At 39.2% G+C, this 14254-nt stretch overlaps 1 protein-coding gene and 1 long non-coding RNA gene across 5 annotated transcripts in view; one reads left to right on the top strand and one right to left on the bottom strand.

Moving 5' to 3' along the window:
• The window catches only part of Mkln1 (muskelin 1), a 327297-nt gene that overhangs the window by 75384 nt on the left and 237659 nt on the right, over nucleotides 1-14254 (top strand). The gene's annotated exons all lie outside the window — the stretch shown is intronic.
• LOC124099823 (uncharacterized) overlaps nucleotides 1-14254 on the bottom strand; it is an 83074-nt gene that overhangs the window by 67584 nt on the left and 1236 nt on the right. The gene's annotated exons all lie outside the window — the stretch shown is intronic.

Raw genomic sequence — 14254 nt, 5'->3', positions numbered from 1 at the left:
TCTGTTAGAACCAAGACGATTATCCAGGACTCTGGGGCAAGGACAAGAGGATGAAATTACCTGGTACTAATGCAGCCATCATTAATGGGGGTTTCCATGTCCCAGGCCTGGTGCTCAGAACATTCAAAACTGTCTTGTTGTAGACTCACAAGCAACTGAGGCTCAACAAATTTGAGCCACTTGCTCATGGCCATGCAGTTTTTACCAACCAAAGTATACTTCCCTCCCTTCTGGTCCTTCACAGAAAGTCTACTTCCTAAATTGGAATGTTCTTCCTCGGAGTACAACCTCCTGCTTCCTTAACCGCTACCTTCCTCTTGCTCTTTCCCAGATCACTTTGTTTAAACTAGATCTGCTCACGGGAGTTCTCTATGGTTACCTCTCATTCTCAAGAGGAGAAATCCGGGTTAACAAGTTCAGCACCATTCACATCTCCGTTTACTTAGGGAATGATTATGCGCCTAGAACATTCTTGACCTGCTTTCTGGTTTTCTTTTACCTGGCCAATCAATTTTATTAATACAGGTATGATCCTCTTATGCCTCTTCTCTCAGGATTTTCTCAAGGTAGAAATAGCTTGCCAAATTTAAAAAGATTTTTTTAAGGTGAAGGTCAAGTTCTTCAAAAAAGGAAATCTAACTAGGAAAGAAAAAGATCCCTATATTTGACATGTAGACGGAGTATCCAGTGGATCACTGATAAAATGCAACACAATGTTTTGCAAATTAAAAAGATTACAGGTTCATTCGGGTCCCTCGGAAGGAACAATTCCACACCCTAACCCATATGACGTAGCTTCTAAAGTTAGCTCTGTCCTGCAACTGCAATGAATCCAACAAAACAAACGTAACCAGCACTGAAGAGTCTAATTGTCCTTGATTGACCCTTGAATATTGTAATTAATATAAAAATCACAGCATTTGGAAATAATTTAATACACTCTGTTAAACCTAAAACAACATAATTTGTTTGGAGTGTTTCTTGGGCATAGTCAGATATTATTAACTTCATTTAGAGATCTGAAAACTGAAGAGATGTATTTGTTTTCTATGACAATGGAAAAATTATCACAACCTTAAGGATTAGAGCAGTATCCCACTTTTTCTGCAGGTTCTATAGTTTTATAGGTTGCTGCAGTCCAGGTGGGCTTGGCTGGGATCTCTGCTTAGGATACCATAGGGTAGAAATCAAGAGATGAATTGGGCTGGACTCTCATCTAGAGGTTCTGGGGAAGAACTCACATATTCCTTCTCACTTGGTTTTCTCCATTCTCACAGCCAGCAGTCACGCTGGAGACTTTCTCACAATTGAAATCGTTTCATCTTCCTCTAGAAAACTATTCTTCTAAAGGATTCATTGGATTGGGCCAGGCCCACTGGGTAATCTCCATATTTTAAACTCACCTGGGACTTAAAACCCTCCCCAGCTTGTACCCCAATGACAGTCTAACTGAATAACCAGGGGATGGGAATTTGGGGCTGCCATCTTTAGAATTTCGTCTGCCGTAAGGAAATAGTCACCCAGTTAATCTGAGACAAAATCTGGAGACAGACTCCCAACAGAACTGAGTTCAATAACTTAATTTTCCCTTTATTCCTCTTATTGTTTTGTTTCTAAACGTATATGTATGGTTTGTTTTTAATACATGTGTTTTGGGGGATGCATATCCCCATATTTTTCACTGATGCATGGTCAAAATCCAAGGCTGGTTTGGGACATCGTGTTTCAGAGGCCTATCTGAAAATTAATGTCTAGGATTAGAACTGGACACTGTGCATGGTAGGGGAGCAGTGTTGATAGGTAAGAAGGGACAGTGGCTAAAGTTTCACTGAATACAGAGGAGGAATAATTTAGTCTTTTCTTTTTGAGGTGCCAGGGATTGAACCCATGGCCTTGTCCATGTTAGGCAAGCACTCTACCAACTAAGCTTCGTCCCCAACCCCATAGTCTTATTTTTAGTATATTCACTAAAGACAGTTGAAGATGGGGATTCTCTTATTATTTTCTTTTTTTTAATATTTATTTTTTAGTTGTAGTTGAACACAATACCTTTATTTATTTTTATGTGGTGCTGAGGATCGAACCCAGAGCCTCGCATGTGCTAGGTGAGTGCTCTACTGCTGAACCACAACCCCAGCCCCTCTCTTATTATTTTCTATAGGCAATTCCAGAAGTTCAAAGATCAGGAGACAGAGGAAGGGAGGGGAAAGGGAGAGGGCGAGATTGATTTGTGAATAGCATTTGAGAATCTATTTTTTTCCCAACGGGGAGATTTGGGAATGTGCTGGATAAGCATCACTAGCAGCTACCTAGTGTGGATCTGAATGAACTTCCCAAACTTTTTGTTGTACAATCCCAATGAGTCATGGCCTGCAGGTGTGCTGGAGGTCTTGAATTCGGGCTGAGTTCTTGGTCCCAGCTGATCATTGATCCAGAAACCTGGGCCTACACAGGGTCATCTTGGGATTGGGAAAGTCTGGAAAAAACTGAGAGGATCCTAGAAAGAGAGATGAAGGAAGATGGCATATTCATTTCTCTGACTTTATCATTATACCTGGAGGACAACCTAATAAAAAAAAATCTAGTATTTTGATCAAGGGAGTAGAGATGAATTTAGCCTTTGGAAAGTCATAGATAGAAATATGAAAATGTAAGAGAAAGGCAAGACATTTCAGAGGCTAACTAAATCTCTCTCTCCTCTTTCAAGTACATTTGGGTTTTCCCTTCCTTGAAATCCTGGGCCAAAAATGGAAAGGAGCAAAACATTCCCCAAATGTTTCTTTTCAAAGTCTCCCAAACCTTCAGAAAATGGTGAGACAATGCAATCATGTTATTAAGCAAAGAGAAAGAAGTCAGTGGAGAAGACATTCAGAAAGAGCAATTTGGTTCAGGGGACACGTGGTTTGTTTGGCTTTGGAAATGAGGACACAAGGAAGAAAGACGTAGGGCAGGAGTTAATGTTGCTTATTAATTGTGACGTCTTAAAGCAAAACATATTTGAGATTTTTTAACTGAGTGATTTTACTCTATAAAGGATAACTCTAAGGATCCTGATAACATGTTGCAGATGTTATTTTGATTCACAAAGTTTTCCACTTAAAAGTCTTTCCTTTCATGTCTTCATTCATTCAGAAATATTGGATGAGAACTTCCAGCAATGAACACAACAGATGAGGTCCCTGCTTGCATGAAGCTTCGTCCTAGTGGGGAAGTTAGATAATACACAAATACACAGGTCTCATAACATGATACATGAAGAGGTAAATACTGTGAAAATTAGACAGTGATAGCGATATGGAGAAATAAAAAAAGAGTGAATCGATGGATGACCCGGTGTCATTTTAGACTGCATGATTTGGGAACCCCTGTCTGAAAAATGACATTAAACCATGATCTCACTGACAGAGAGGAACCCATCATGAAAAGATAGGAAAGAACAGCAGTCTAGGTAGAGAGGACAGATGGCTCAGAAGTCTCCAAGATATTAAGAAATATGAGTTTGAGAAAGAGGACCCAGGCGGCTGGAACTCATTGGCAAATGGAAAAGTGGCACAAGATGAAGTTGGAGAGGTGGACAGAGTCTAGACCATTTAGGCATGACAGGCTAGGATAAGGAATTTCAACTTTGGACAGATGGGAAGCCATTGGGAGGTTGTAAACAAGGAAGTGATTTTCTGTTTGGGCATAGAATTGTAGAGAGCAAGAGAAGAAGTTGAGTCGGGAAGTCTTTAGGAAGCAATTGTCATATAGGTGAAAATGGTGGTTTGATCTAGGACAGTAGCAGTGAAGCTGGTGTCTGGGGCAGGTGCAGAAGGTGGAGTCCACAGGACTCTCTGCGGGTTTGTATGTGAGATATAAGAAAATGGAAGGACTCAAATCTATTGCCTCTACTGTCAGCTCAGGTACCAGGTGGATGGTGATGCCATTGGTGAGGCAGGTGACATAGGAATAAGAAGAGTGGCTGACCCTCTTAATTACCTCCCCACTCACTGTTCCTTTCTTGCCTCTAACAGAGCCCTGCCTTTGTTTAGAATGACAATATGTCCAGCCCCAAGTGATGAATCATGATTGGTATAATTCAGTCATAATAGTCCCATTCCCTTTTGCTAGATACTCAATTTTCCCATTTCCTTTGCAGCTAAGGGAGCCTTATTTCTGGCTAATGAAATCTCAGTGAAAGCCTCTGGGCATAGATATGTCTGTCTGGAACACCCTCATAATAAAGGTGGAGCTATGGTAGATATCTTCTGACTTTAAGACTAAAGGTCTGAAGATTAAAAACCCATATGCTAAGGATGGTAAAGGAGAAAAAAAATCACCTGAATCCAGGATAATATGGTGGAGTTAGCTGAACCTACACCAGAGACCTTGTTTATGAAAAACAGAAATTAAATTTTGTTTAAGCCTCTTGTTGTTATTTGATATGAGATGGTTCAAGAAAAGAATCAAGGGTTCTCATTTGACTGTGTTGAGTTGGAGATGCCCATTAGATCTTCTTGTGGAAGTTGCTGCATAATATTTCCCTTCTCTTACCAGTGGAACAAAATTTTCTAGACCTATTAAATCTATATAGAGACAGAATCATACAGTATATGACTAGAAAACTATGAAAAGATAAATATAAATGTGAAAAAACTTGCAGTGGCTATGAGGAAGCCCAAATTAGAATCTGACCATCAATATATAAGACTGACTCCCCCCATTTGTTAGGTTAACAAGATTGAAGTTGTTAAAACAGGATGTACAGCCAGGTATGGTGATGCACACCTATAATCCCAGAGATTTGGGAGGTTGAGGCAGGAGGATTGCAAGTTTGAGGTCAGTCTCAGCGACTTGGTGAGATGCTGTCTCAAAATAAAAAAATAAAAAATGGCTGGGGATATAGCTCAGGAGTAGAGCACCCCTAGGTTCAATCCCTGGGACCAAAAACAAAACAAACAAACAAACAAAAACAAAGCAAAACAAAACAAAACAAACTCCTCAAGAGAATGGCCAAGCTGTGTGGTAGAGAAAGTCTGAAGACCAAATGGGTCCCTACATTTCCAAGTAACTTCCATCATCTGGGCAGGGCAATATTGCCCTAAACTAGAGTACATATTTCCATTAAGACAGTTTTGTATCTATATATTATAGTGCTCATGTATTGCTATATTCCCTCCTTGAAAAACTTACTAGGGAGCCTAAAATAGGCTAAATTGAGCTTTTAGCACAGCTCTGGTTGCTGGTAAAAATCAGCATCTACAAAACCAATTGCACTTCTTTCCATTAGAGCTCTCACCCACTGCTGGATCTATAGTTTTATATATTAAAAGTTTGCCAATCCATGTATTCCCCCGCCCCCCAGACACTTTATCTGTGTGCTGGATGGCTTGGACTTTATCTACAGAAAAAAAATATATATATATTTATAAATATATAGATGTATGTATTTTGTTGTTGTCTGTTTGTTTGTTGTTTTTGCCAGTACCCAATCAGACACAGCTATTGATTTTGTGTGGACGAGTAACTGAATCTTCAAAATTGGCTCTGCAGGATAAGTACCTTGTATTCTGCCCATACTGTGAGTCTGTGTTCTCCTGAGGTTGATTGGCTCATCATATTCTGCTTTCGTGTTCCCTGGTTTATCACGGTGCTTGGGGGTTTTTGCCCCTACACCTTTCACTTTGTCTTCTCCTAATTTATTACAAACAACTCTGGTATTTTTTTGAAGTCTTGGATCTGCATTAATTTTTAAGTCCCCAAGGAACATTATGTTCCCAAACATTATGTTCTGCACTCTCATGCTCATATCACTTTGTGTAGTGCCAGACACCTCCTGGGATCCCAAGAAATGTTGTTTCTTTTTAAAAGATGGGCAATTATTCCAGGAGGCCCATAAAACATCTTTCTCAGTTGATTTACTTTCACCATTTACTTATCCCCAGTGGTTTGGGTCAAAATATTGGTTAATAGAAAGATGTCGTCTTTGAGGTCTTGCTAGCTTCTCCTCATTTCTTTAAAAGCGGAGGAGAATATTGACTGATTTTATAGGAGTATTGGAAAGAAATGATGAAAAGCATTGGGATGAGAAAGGCTTTCATTAAAAATGTGAAAAGCTAGGGAGATGACAGTGTCATTTTCACCAAGCCTCAATACGGGCAGAGCTCCCTTCACTGTGGGGAGCGGTTCGTTCATTACAAGAACAGCCATCCGTGGCAAACAGTAGGAGCTTCTTTGCAAAGTCTCAAGACCGGCTGTGTACACATTTCCTCTTCTCTCAGCTTCTCAGCCAGATCTGTAGCCCTTCAGTGCTTTCCTTCCATGCAAATTGGAACCTCCCTCTGAATTGCTCTAGGGCTAGAGACACAGGATAGGACCATGGACAGAGGTTCAGCCTACCGATCACTGCTGCCTTGGGAAAGCTGTTCTCTTCCTGCCAAGAATCCCTGGGAGAGGGTCTGCATAGAGACTTCTTTACCCTGGGGTAAATCTTCCCTTCTCTAACTTCCTTTGGAGTGGCATACATTTCTTCCAGAAGCACTAGCTTCCTCCACCAACTCCATGCTCCCGAGACAGAAGGAATTATCATGTTTGCAAATGGCAGCTCTTAAATGTTTGAACCTATTTCCATTGTAAAATAATTTCAAGCAGAAAAGTACAATTTCAAATAGAAAAATATAGAAAAATGGTTTTAAAAACATCAATGTATAAAATACCACCTTAACAAATCTTAACATTTGATTTATATTGCTTTACAGTTTGCATATAAGAAGTCTTAACAGTACTGTTGAAGCCTCTGACTGACCCCTGGTTTCATTCATTTCTCAATTTTTTTCCTTCCCTTTTTTTCCAAAAGTAACCACTATTTTGAAGTTACTATAAATTATTCTCATTCATGCTTTTAGACTTATATATATATAAACAATATATATATATACTTTTATATTATATGTATATGAAACAATGTTACATAAACAATATGTAATATTGCTTTGTGTTTATAAAGTAAAATGTATTATGTTGTACATAACATTCTGCTTGTGTGTGTGTGTGTGTGTGTGTGTGTGTTACTGGGGATTGAATTTAGGGCCTCAAGTATGCTACACAAGTGCTGTGCCACTGAGCTGTATTCCCGACCCTTTAAAAATTTTTTTTATTTTGAGGTAGGGTCTCACTAAGTTGCCCAGGTTGGCCTTGAACTTGTGATCCTCCTACCTCAACTTTCTGATCTACTGTGTCACAGGTTTGAGTTGAGCCATGGTGCTCAGCTGCCATTTTAAAATGCATCATTACTTTTTAGATTTATTCATACTGCAACCTGAAGTATTAACTCATTACTTAAAACTGTTGAATATTATTCCTTTGTTTGAATATACACACATTCTGTATCCATTCTCTTGCTTTAAGGTTATTTTTAGTTTGTTGTTTGCCATAACAACTAATGCTCCCATTAACATTTAAATACCAGTTTCCTGGAGCACATTATGTGAGGATTTTTCTAGGCCAGAGCTTCTCACCCTTACCTTATTGACATTTTGGACTGTGTAATTCTTTCTTGTGGGATAGGATGCTGATCTCTCACCTCTACCCACTAGATATGAGTCACGCCACTTCTCCCTGCCCCCAGTGTGACAATTGAAAATGTCTTCAAAGGTTGCCAAATGTTCCCTCAGGGCAGTCACCCTTGGTGGAGGACACTAATCTAGTCATTGTAAGAAAGAAAGAAACTACTGGGTTTTAGGATGTATTTTAATATATTTTGTCATTTTTGCCTTCCAAGAGTTCTGTTTCTCTATATCTTGTTAACTCCGGGTATTCTCAGAGTTTGAAATTTTTGCTAATTTATGGAAATGAAAACAGTAACTTTCTATTATTTTATTTTGTTTTGCCTTAATTGCTAGTGGTATGGAACATGTCCTTGACTCTCTATTGGTCATTAGGGATTCTCTTATAAGATTTGCCTATTCATATCCTTATGTGATTTTCTTTCTAGTTTTTTTCATTATTATTCCTTTATAGCAGTTCTTAATAATTTTTGAATACCAATACTTTGATGGTTTTATGTCTGAAAAAAACTCTTGGGCTAAGCTTTTCACTTTGTTGACGATGTTCTTTTCTTTTTCTGTTTCCCTACTGGGGATTGAACCCCAGGTTGCTTATCCACTGAGCCATATCTCCAGTCCTTTTTTATATTTTATTTAGAGACAGGGTCTCAACGAGTTGCTTAGGGCTTCAGTAAGTTGCTTAGGCTGGCTTTGAACTCATGATCCTCCTGCCTCAGCTTCCTGAGTCACTGGGACTACATGAGGGTGCTACTGCACCCAGCTGATGTCTTTTATTTTAAAGTCGTAATATGCACCAATACTTTCTTTTATGCTTATACTTCTGTGCTTCATTTAATTTCTTCCCTATCCTAAAGGTATAAAGACAATTTTAAAAAAAATTTTATTCTAATTTGTTATATATGATCGCAGAATGCATTACAATTCATATTACATATGTAGAGCACAGTTTTTCATCTCTCTGCTTCTATACAAAGTATATTCATACCATTCGTGTATTTTTCATACATATACTTAGGGTAGTGATGTCTATCTCATTCCACCATCTTTTTTTACCCCCTTACCCCCTCCCTCCCTCTCCTTCCCCTTTGCTCTATCTACACTTTGTCTAATCTTCCCATGCTCCCCGTCCCAACCCCACTGTGAATCAGCCTCCTTATGTCAGAGAAAACATTTGGCATTTGGTTTTTGTCATTGGCTTACTTCACTTAGCATTAGATTCTCCAACTTCATCCATTTAGATTTATTCATACCATTTACCTGCAAGTGCCATGATTTTATTCTCTTTAATTGCTGAGTAATATTCCATTGTGTATATTTGCCACATTTTCTTTATTCATTCATCTACTGAAGGGCAATTAGGTTGGTTCCACAGTTTAGCTATTGTGAATTGTGCTGCTGTAAACATTGATGTGGCTGTGTCCCTGTAGTATGCTGTTTTAAAGTCTTATGGGTATAGCTGGGTCAAATGGTGTTTCCATTCCTAGACTCCAAACAGACTCTCCATTCTGTTTCCAGATTGGCTGCACCATTTTTCAGTCCCACCAGCAGTGTATGAATGTGCCTTTTCCCCCACATCCTCACCAGCACTTATTGTTGTTTGTATTCTTGATAGCTGCCATTCTGACAGGAGTGAGATGAAATAGTAGTTTTGATTTGCATTTCTCTAATTGCTAGAGATGATGAACATTTTTTCATATATTTGTTGATTGATTGTACATCATCTTCTGAGAAGTGTCTGTTCAGGTCCTTGGCCCATTTATTGATTGGGTTGTTTTTTTGTTTTGTTTTGTTTTTTGAGTTTAGCTTTTTGAGTTCTTTATATACCCTAGAGATTAGTGCTCTATCTGATGTTAAATTTGCTCCCAAGCTGTAGGTTCTCTGTTCATCTCACTATCTAAGGTTTCTTTTGCTGAGAAGCAGCTTTTTAGTTCACATCCATCCCATTTATTAATTCTTGATTTTAATTCTTGTTCTGTAGGAGTCTTGTTAAGGAAGTAGGGGCCTAATCTAATATGATGGCGATTAGGGCCTACTTTTTCTTCTATTAGACGCAGGGTCTCTGGTTTAATTCCTAGGTCCTTGATCCACTTTGAGTTGAGTTTTGTGCATGGTGAGAGATAGGGGTTTAGTTTCATTTTGTTGCATATGGATTTCCAGTTTTCCCAGCACCATTTGTTTAAGAGGCTATCTTTTTTCCAATGCATGCTTTTGACACCTTTAATACCCCATTTACAATAGCCTCAATAAAGATAATATTTTATATTTTTCCTAGAAATAATATTTTACTGTTCACCTTTAGGCCTTTAAACCAACTTAAGCTTGCTGTGGTGTGCAATAGTAAATGCATGTGTAATTATTCCAATGCATATTTATTGAATAGTTAACCTTTCACTCCTGGTTTGTTATGCCATCTCCAGTTTGAAGTTTTGATATTTAGTGGAAAAAAACAGGCTAACTTATTATTCTTTTTCAAAATTGACTTGACTATTATGGTTGTTATCTGAACAATAGTTATTACCTCTTTCTTCTTCCTAACTGAACCTCATTGTCTTCAGATATCCCTGGATTCTATCCCTTAGTGTGTACTTGAAGCCCATCATGAGGGCAATTCTCTTCTATCAGAATTGCTTTGGGCTTGGGATGTGCTACATCTCCTGCCAGTGAGAACTAAGTATACGGAATTGTGCTACACTGAGGATGGAAAGGCATGGGAACATTTTTCCTCTTAAAAAGGTATAAAAGAAAAAAGAGTTACCATTCCTTTCTTTGAATAAAAGTTGGAGGAAGATGTGATGCCTGATACTATGGCAGCCATCTTGCCACCCTGGGGGCACAAGCCACACACCCACACACTGAGAATGGCTTAACAAAAAGATGAAAAGATCACAGGTCCCGACAATGGCATTGTGTGGCTGAATTAACCCAAACTGGAATCTCCTGTGATCTGAATTAACAAACCTCTTATTGCTTAACCACTTTATGTTGTATATTCTGTTATGTCCAGCAAATGCATCCTCAACTACAATAAGATTTTTGACCCCTTACTTCCCACTTGAATTTTGTAATCATGGTTCCATGCTCCCAATCAGGGCAGGAATTTAAAAACCGAGTTTGCCTTAAAAGTAAATGTTAACTTTGGGAGAACTGACATCTCACAATAATGAATGTTCCAATTCACGGATATGGTATGTGTCTCCACTTATTCAAATCTTCTTTAGTGCTTTCTATAAAAATATTTTATATATAAAATCTACATTTTATTTATACATAAAAATCTATATGATTTTAAATATTTATACCTAGCCACAATGCTATTTCTATTAAGCCTTGTAGCTTTTGTTTGCTATTAAGTATTATACATTTTGGCATAGTGGTGCATACCTGTAATCCCAGCTATCGGGGAGACTAAGGCAGGAGAATTGCAAATTTGAAGGCAACTTAGTGAGACCCTGCCTCAAAATTTAAAAAAAAGGTGGTGGGGGGGAGTTACTGTGGATATAGATCAGTGGTAGAGCATCTCTAGTTTCAATCCCAAACACGACAATAACAACGTGTGTGTGTGTGTGTGTGTGTGTGTGTGTGAGAGAGAGAGAGAGAGAGAGAGAGAGACTGAATTTTGTAATTGATCTTATACCCATCAACCTTGCCAAATTGTCTTTTAATTCTAAAGAGACAATTCTTCTTTTCCACTCCTGTGGAGCCTGTTTGAGTTTCTTCATAGACAATTATATTATACAATAAGAAGAGTTTCTTTTCCTGCTCAATCTTGCAGTAAAGGAATAGAGGCCATCAGGGAGGCCTGTGGTTGCTTGGTCCAGTTGCCTGTCACGTGCACTTTCTCCTGGCCTCATTATTCCCTGGTGGGAGGCCCATCACCAGGCAGCAGGCAGCTATTCCAGCCTCCTTACGGGTGGTCTGTGTGTATGGGGTGGGGGCTCAGTGTGGCCTGTGGTTTCGGGCACTGGACGTGGCTTACCACCTACCCTTCTCACCCTGGGCAGTCACTTCTAATCTCCCTGGCCCCTCAGAAGCCCATGCTGGCATCCTGGGCCACCTTTCAGATTTGGGACCCAGTAACCCCATCTCCTGCTCCATTCACGGCTTTGAGTTTCTAATCCATGGAAAAGTTTATACATTGGGCCAACTGTGCCTTTTAATTTTTCCTGTCATATTTTAATCACTGTTGCTTTGAACGTGACCAGCATTCCCTGTTGAAATTTAATCCCCGTTTTGAGGTATCTGGAGGGTGAAAAATCTGACTGTTGTTTAGAGGTGGGGATTTGGGAGGTGGTCAGGATTGGATAAGGTCATCAGGGTGGATCCCTCATTTGAATATTGGTGACTTTATAAGAAGAGGGACAGAGACCAGAGGACATGTACACACCACACACACACACATGCATGCATGCGCGTACTCTTTGTCTCTTGCCACATAATGTCCTGTGCCACTTTAGGACTCTGCTAGCAAAAAGATTATCACCACGTGCAGGCTCTTGAACCTCTAGAACTGTGAACTACATAAACCTCTTTTCTTAATGAGGTTACCCAGCCTCTGGGATCTTGTTAGGGTAATGTAAAACAGACCAATACGATAACCATTGCTTTGTGTGTAGAGATGAGCATGAACATCAAAGGCTTAGGTACAAAAATCCTACCTTGACTAGAAATCATGATTCCAACATGTATTTTTTAAAGGGGCACAGAACTAGCTCCTGCCAACTGCTGATACTTAACACAGTAGTTATCATCAAATACAATACTATTTTCAATACATTTAAAAAATATATTTTTATTTTTTAATTGTAGTTGGACACATACCTTTTATTTATTTACTTATTTATTTTTATGTGGTGCTGAGGATTGAACCCAGGGCCTCGCAAGAGCTAGGTGAGCGCTCTACCACTGAACCACAACTCCAGTCCTTTCAATACATTTTTAATCATCAAATAAAATACAGAATTTTCACAACTTCCTTATGCTTTGTAAACACTATAGTTGTATTTCTGTTTATCATCTGGCTAACCGGGAATGGAAATAAACACTATTTTCTGTACCTGAGAAAACCAATGTCTCTTACTTAGTCGTAATCAGGAATAAGCAGAGAGAGCCATAATTCTGTGAGTTCCTCCAGAGATGGAGCTGGGTGTTGTTGATCCTGTGCCTCATCCAAAATAACCCCAGGGAAAGATTTTGAGCTGAGTAAACCAAACTCCAAAGCCATGCCTGGCTTTCCATTGTCTGAGGGACCCCTAATGAATGCCCTCAGGATCTAACAGTGCCATGACTTGAGGGAAAGAAAGGGGAAGAAAGACAGGAATAAGAGTTGGTTTTAAGCAAGGTGAGTGGGAAGGAATTGTCAATGGCATTTCGTCTAGAGTGGATTTTGATTGAGATTTGGATTTTTTTTAATACTTATCTCCTTATATAAACTAGCTTACTATGTAAATATAATCAAAATAACATTCATTAAAATTGCAAAACTTATTTATTAAAATATGTAAAGCAGCCAGCTGCAATACTGGAGACTAAGAAGTGTAAAAATATTTTGTTGAACAAATATTTTTGAGTTCCTACTATGTGCTCACACTGTACGGGAGGTGGGCATACCAGGATAAATAACAGGTCCCTGTGCAGCTAAAACTTCAGTTGGGCCAAAGGATGGGTAAACAAATATGATGGAATAAGCTTCTTTAAAGAGTGTTGTGTTTATTGTAGTTTGGATGCAAGGTGTCCCTCAAAAGATCATGTGTGGGACAATACCAAAAGGTTTAGAGGAGAAATGATTTTAACCCAATCGGTGAATTGATCCCTGATGGGATTAACTGAGTGGTAACTGGAGGCAGGTGGCTGGAGGAAGTGGTTCATTGGGAACATGGCTATGGGATATATATTTTGTATCCGGTGAGTGGAGTCTCTCTCTGCTTTCTGATCATCACGTGAGCTGCTTCCCTCTGCCACACCCTTCCGCCATGATGTTCAGCCTCACCCTGAGCCCTGAGGAATGGAGCCAGCTGTCTATGAACTGAGGCCTCTGAAACCGTGAGCCCCCAAATAAACTTTCCCTCCTCTACGATTGTTCTGGTGGGGTCTTTTAGTCACAGCAGCAAAAAAAAGCTGACTAAGACAGTTCTCATAGCAGCCTCATTTACAATAGCCAAGAGGTGGAAGCAACTCAAGTATCCACGGTCAGGAATGGACAGGCCAAGTCTATTACACATAGGATGTAATACTGCTCAGCTTTGAAAGAAAGAGAAATTCTTGATACAGGCTACAACGTGGACGAACCTTGAGGATATGATGCTGAGTGAAATAAGCCAGTTACAGAAAGACAAACAACTGGCTGCCTCCACTTCTATGAGGGAGCTCAAGTAATTAAATCCATAGAAACAGAAAGTAGAGATCTGGGGGTGGAAAGGGAAATGGGAGCGGTTTACTGTGTTGGATGCATGTTCAGTTTCAATTTTACAAGATGTGAGATTTCTGGAGATGTCACAACCATGGGAATTATTCTTAACACTTTTGAACTGTACGCTTAAAAATGGTTAACAAGGTACATTTTGTGTGTTTTACCACAACTTTATTAAGTAAAAAAAAAAAAGAAGAAGAAAGAAAGAAAGAAAATGATCATTAGTTTCCTGAGGGTTCACTCCTAGCTTCTAGCAGAAGGCCTGATACATGGTAGGCACTTGACTAATATTTTGCCTTCCTTT

This window comes from Marmota monax, unplaced genomic scaffold (assembly GCF_021218885.2).
Source record: "Marmota monax isolate L192 unplaced genomic scaffold, Marmota_monax_Labrador192_F-V1.1 WCK01_AAM20220418_F8-fsc00131, whole genome shotgun sequence".
In the NCBI taxonomy this organism is placed as follows: domain Eukaryota; kingdom Metazoa; phylum Chordata; class Mammalia; order Rodentia; family Sciuridae; genus Marmota; species Marmota monax.
Note: the sequence above shows the minus strand (reverse complement) of the source record. Positions and strands in the feature narration are given on the sequence as shown.